Raw genomic sequence first — 5,823 nt, 5'->3', positions numbered from 1 at the left:
CATTTTCTTGCATTTCATGATCCAAAAAATGTTTATTAACGGTATAAAGTACTGTGAAGAACAATTTGTCTGAGGAGATATTTTGCCCACACATTCGATAGTACCATTATGTACTATATATGTGGCCTGTGATTGGATGTAAATTACACTCCACTAGAGGTCGCCTGTGTTTACTACTGACAAGGCCATTACCTCCTGCAGTGTTGACGTAATAATGATAATAATAATAATAATGCAATGATTAATGTGGTGCTTTTCTGGACACTCAAAGCACTCACAATAAAGGGTAACTAAACACTTTTTTTGGGGGGGGAACGAATATAGTGTATATGCCCACATTAATCTAAACACAGTATTTTAATTAACATTGCATTAGTGGAATAAGAATTAAACAGATAAATTATTCGCTTCTCATCCAAATTAACGTCGCAACTGCCCTCGGGTTCGCATTGTGACCAAACCCAGAAAGCAGTTTAGTGGACTTACAATGTATGTGGCATGAGCCGATATTAGCTTCTGATGGTATGATAAACGTAAGCAAAAATATTGCAGTTTCATGGTATTAAAATTACAGCTCTCCTTTTTTGAAACATTTCGGTAAATATTTTTTTTCCTCTATTGAACACCATTTTATTTTAAACAAAATATAAGAATATTTGGTTCATTCAGAAATGTGTACCATGTTAAATTTGAATGAATAATTGTTAACCTTCTGATTTAATTCTTAGTAAGTCACAGTGTTCCATTCATGACTGGTTTGCTATTTGTAGAATAGACATATGGCCTACCAATGTTGTCCTTGGGGCTAAATAGTATCTGTTCGTACCGTGTTTTCTTTTTCTTTTTTTAGGACAATGCGCAATAAGCTGAGCAAAAAGGCCTCCGTGTAAATATGCTGAAATTTGCATGGTGTAATCTCTCGTCCCAACCACTCCTCACCTCTGTGTGTCTACCTACTCACCCCTCCTCTTTGTACTCAGCCGAGAGAAAAAAAGACAACGATCATATTGCAGCGATTGTGCCCTGCTGAGAGGTCCTCTTAAAAAAAAAAAAGAAAAAGGAGACCTCATTACTGATGACCAACTGTTTTAGCAGTTATTGAAACCTTTACTTTTTAAACCACAGTAAATCACAGTTTGACCACCAAAATGGGCTAATTTTGTTCAAACCATCAAGCCATCAATCTGGAGTTATGCTAGATAGTCAGCTAACCTGTTTTCTGGGTCTGGTCACAACCAGGAAGTTCATAATGTGAGCCCGAGGATAGCCATAATGTTAATTTCGATCGACAGCAAAGGGTGGTTTTTTTTGCCAAAACAAGTTTAATTTTTATTCCACAAACACAATAAACGTAATCAGTGTCACCGTGTTAAGACTAGTGGGGACACGTACAGCATATTCTTGGTTGCAAAAACATTATTTGCTTATACAGTAGTTCCCATTGAAGTATTTTGTTGTCAACCTGTTTCACCTAGTTCTATTAAGTTAAACACAAAGTTGACCAAATAGTTTTAAAAATTGTGTTGAATATAATTTTATTGAAGTGGTTGGCAAGAAAATCTTAGTCACTCCTGATGATCAATTTTCATGTATTTCAGTGTATCTGATTTGAGACTAGCAATATGTTATGGCAACATCACTGTCAGTTACCAACCTATGCTTGCCTAATCAAGTAAATGATAAGTATTCCCATGCTTTACTAATATCAAGAGGTGGTGAAGAGTTTAAACTGTGACCCGGTGTCTCGTAGTCTCTCATGTTGCAACCTGACTTTGGTAAGACTGTGGCATGTGCTACGATACTGCTTAGCAGACCGAGACATTTTTGCAATAACGGTCCAGCTTTTGTTACGGTCATGCAGATTAGCTCAGCTGTGTGAGTCAACAATAGCAAACGGGCATCAGAAAAGAACTGGATTGTCTTTTTGTGCCTATCAACTGCACTCGCAAAAAATAAGCATACATGTTCTGCTATCTAACCTGAGGCGTTTCAGTTTAACAGAAAACTGATAAGAAAACAGAAAACTGAAACGCCTAAGGAAGAAATGCATGAAACCATGTTATAGCAAAACCCAGATGCCGTGCAAATATGCCCCATAGTGGCTGTGAGTCGCATCGGTGATATCTTCATAGAAATCTGACTGGTCACTTCGTAAGGTTGTGCCTTGACATAACGGACACAACAGTAATTTGGCTCCACTGAGAAATACCAATGTTGATGTAAAACATTCATGAGATGACCGTTTTCACTGCAGAAAAAAAAACAAGTGTTCATGTAATGTATAATCATTGTCAAAAAAAAAAAACTACAATACTTTATTCATCAACTTTATTCAGGTTTCTCTCATACCTTCCAAAAGTCTACACACCCCTATTCAAATACTGGAATTTTGTAATGTAAAAAAAAAAAAAAAAAAAAAAAACAGGAACATGATCTAGCATTTCAAAACTTTTACCTCCATTGATGTGACCGATAACTTGTAAAACTCAATTGAAAAAATAAAACAAAAAAAACCCTCAACTCTTTTCAAGAGGCGGAGTAAAAACAAGCAGAGATAATGTTGCACAAGCTTGCACAGCCCCTAATAACTCGGATGTGTCTGATAGTTGAAACTGGCAAAGACACATTTCTATTCTTTGGCTTTTGATTTGACATGAGACTGTCAGTTTTCTACTGTTTTCCGGTGTCTATTGCATGCAGTATTTTGTGTTCATTTATTGCTTTCACTTGTTATATTATTGCTAGTTTGTTGTTGTATGTAAAGTGCTTTGTTACAGCTGTAGCTGTTGTGAAATGCGCTATATAAAGTTGTATTGTATTGCATTGTATAGTGGTATCCAAAAACACACCCTCCAAATTGTCTGGTCTATCAGAAGTTTATTAGGAGACCAAGCTAAAACAATCACTTTGTCATCCGTCTTTTTTCATGACACGTACAGCGTAAATTCCAGAGGGCAAATGAAAATCCAACATTTCAATACCTGTCTGCCTGCTCTCATTTGGTCCTTCTGCTTTATCTGCCAGACTGGATCCATGCCCATCTAGATTAAAAGCCACCGATGTGAAAATTCTGGACTCAATTGATGAGATCTTATCCTCGAGCTTTGTCAGATATGCACTCACACCACGGAGAATGAAAGATAACAAATTAGAGGATTAGAACAAGGCAGATAGAAGCATGAAGAGAGAAATTGCGAGCTAAAGGGGGGAAACAGCCGCTAATCTGTAAAGGATTAAACGCCCATTTTTTCCTCCTATCAATATGGATAGTACGTGTACTGAGAAAAAATACGTTTAAAAATCACTGGACACGTTATCAAAATATGTTCCTATAGTGTTTCTAACATTGTGAACTGAGTAACAAAAAATGCTAAATTAGCCTAATTATCCTAATTATACTATGAGGGGAAAAAAATAACATTTGTTTTTTGTTCTTCATCTCCTTGGCAGTTGGGCACAAAACTAAAAACAAAAAAAGGGAAGGTTAGCATTACATTCCACGTAGGAAATATTGTACAGTATTTGGGTAGCCGTCACTTGCCACATCACTGAACGACAAAAAGAATGTGTGAGTTTGAGAGGATTCTGCAACAGACCATCCACCGTCAAAACGGCTGTGGTGCTCTTGAGCAAGACACTGATACCATGAAGTAACCCCCTTTTCTGGTGTGTGCCACTAACAGTGTGTTTGCTGTGATGGGTCAAATGCAGAGGTCAAATATCGTGTATGTGTGTGTACATGACAAATAGAGAAGATCCTTTTTGTTTTCTTTTTTTTTCTTATTTGTCTATAAGACAGAGTGTAAGTGCAACTACGTATATTACATATACATTATTACATATGTATATACAACTTTACAACTTAAAACTGCAGTCGACCACATATTTGAAGTTTGGCACCCGCGGAATTGCATATTCACCAATTTTTTACTTCAACATTTGTTCATGTTTTGGATTTTTCTCAGTTTGGGGCCGCCAGTTGCCCATCACTGGCCTAGATAATTTTCAGTATCCTACTTAGTGTTTTATCACTTGGAATGTTGTGTAAATCAACCCCAGTCCACTTTTAAAATTCAGTCCTCCTTAATTACTCAAGGGGACATTCAACTATCAATGATCAATACACAATATGAATGGCATAAATAGAGCCCCAAACTCACATTTTGCTTTGGAGCCTTTGAACAGACAGTTAGCTCTAAGAAATACGCGCACACACTCACACACGCGCGCGGGCACACGCACTTGAAAGTTTGTTAGTAACATCAAAGACATGAAAGCACTGAGCTTGGAGACGCATGATAGTATCTTTGAAAAAAACAGACGCAGACCAGGAAACACCTACACATTTAAAAACCTTAATAGCATTAGGCTAATAAACTGAGAAATAAGGTTTCCTCTCACTAAAAAATGTGTTTCGGGGTGTGAAACGTTTCACAATTGCGTGGAGTTTATTAGCTGGTTTTATTTGTAACAGTTTCACTCATTCACACAAGTAGGACAGGAACAGACATGAGTTGTAACTGTATTTGAGGAAAGGAATTTCAACCATATTAAAAACAACAACACTCAGTTTACGCATTTTTCATACTGTTGCTAACGTAAGCAGTAGTTTTGTAGTTGGCGTGCGGAGGTCGTGAAAGTTGAAACTTCATGAGTGTTCGAGCAGCTCTCCGTCACTTTCCTTTTCGTTTGCTGCTTGGGCCTTGGAAATCTCAACTTTCCAGTAGAGCTGGAACGAAGCGTTAACTCACTTGCTTTCCCTGTTCCCCGCCATAGCCCGCTCTAATTACTGGTGCCCTTCTCCTTCTTCTACTAGTCTCCCCCTCCCACCTTGCGCCTGCATCCTGTCCGTAGCCAGCCAATCAGAGGCGATCATTTCTCCTTCTGACTCATAGATACGAAGATTTCGCGGCATTTGTACGTGAGCGTCGCCGCCATGTTATATGTGTCAAAGTGGAGTGATTTGTTTGCTGCTTGGGGACGGAGCAACTGTTTACAAACAAAATTGCTTTTCAAAAAAGAGGACAGTCGGCCTGGCCGTGAGATGCTGAAAAGATACTGAAATATGCCATACATTATAACTCTTAATAATTGTGTGGGTGTGTGTGTGCGTGTGTGTTAAGAGGTGAAGGTCATTGTCTTTGTCTTTTGTTGGAATGTGTTATGTAAATAAAAAACAAAAAAAGGAAACCAATTGGCTGATTTTGCCTATTTTAAAAGAACCAATATCATCTGGCTGATTAATCAGTTGAGCCATACTTTCTATAAACTGTTACTGTGACGATAAATACTGAAATATGGGTTTTGAATGTACTGTACAGTACAGTACTGAATATTGAGTTTCCATTACAGCATAAATGTTATTATTATGATTATTGTTTGTCCTGTGATTCGCTGGCAAATAGTTCAGGGTGTCCCCCGCCTACTGCCCGAAGATGGCTGGGATACGCTCCTACACACCCGCGACCCTCAATAAGGATGGGTGGATGATTACTGTTATTAAACATTCATAATCTTCAAATAATAGATTAGTAATGTTTTAAGGCACCTATCTATTTTCCATATATACTGTAAGCGTGTGTGTGCGCGAATTGGAGGCTCATTTTGCGGGTCGGTGCTTTCTGAAGTCCATTGACTTGCATCAGCTTCCAGGGCAGACACATTCAATATGGCGGAAGCGCTGTCGTATCCCAGCAGCGGATCAACCTTCTCAATGCCGGGATATGCATGTAACTAACCCGTCCACGCACACCTCCCATCCAATCAGGTGTCAGATGGTGGGCGTGTCTTTCTTGAGGTTTACAGCCTCCAAAGTTGCTGGCT

Source organism: Filicampus tigris, chromosome 3 (genome assembly GCF_054856515.1).
Source record: "Filicampus tigris isolate MCC_2025a chromosome 3, RoL_Ftig_1.0, whole genome shotgun sequence".
NCBI classification, from domain to species: domain Eukaryota; kingdom Metazoa; phylum Chordata; class Actinopteri; order Syngnathiformes; family Syngnathidae; genus Filicampus; species Filicampus tigris.
This window is presented reverse-complemented; position numbering follows the sequence as displayed.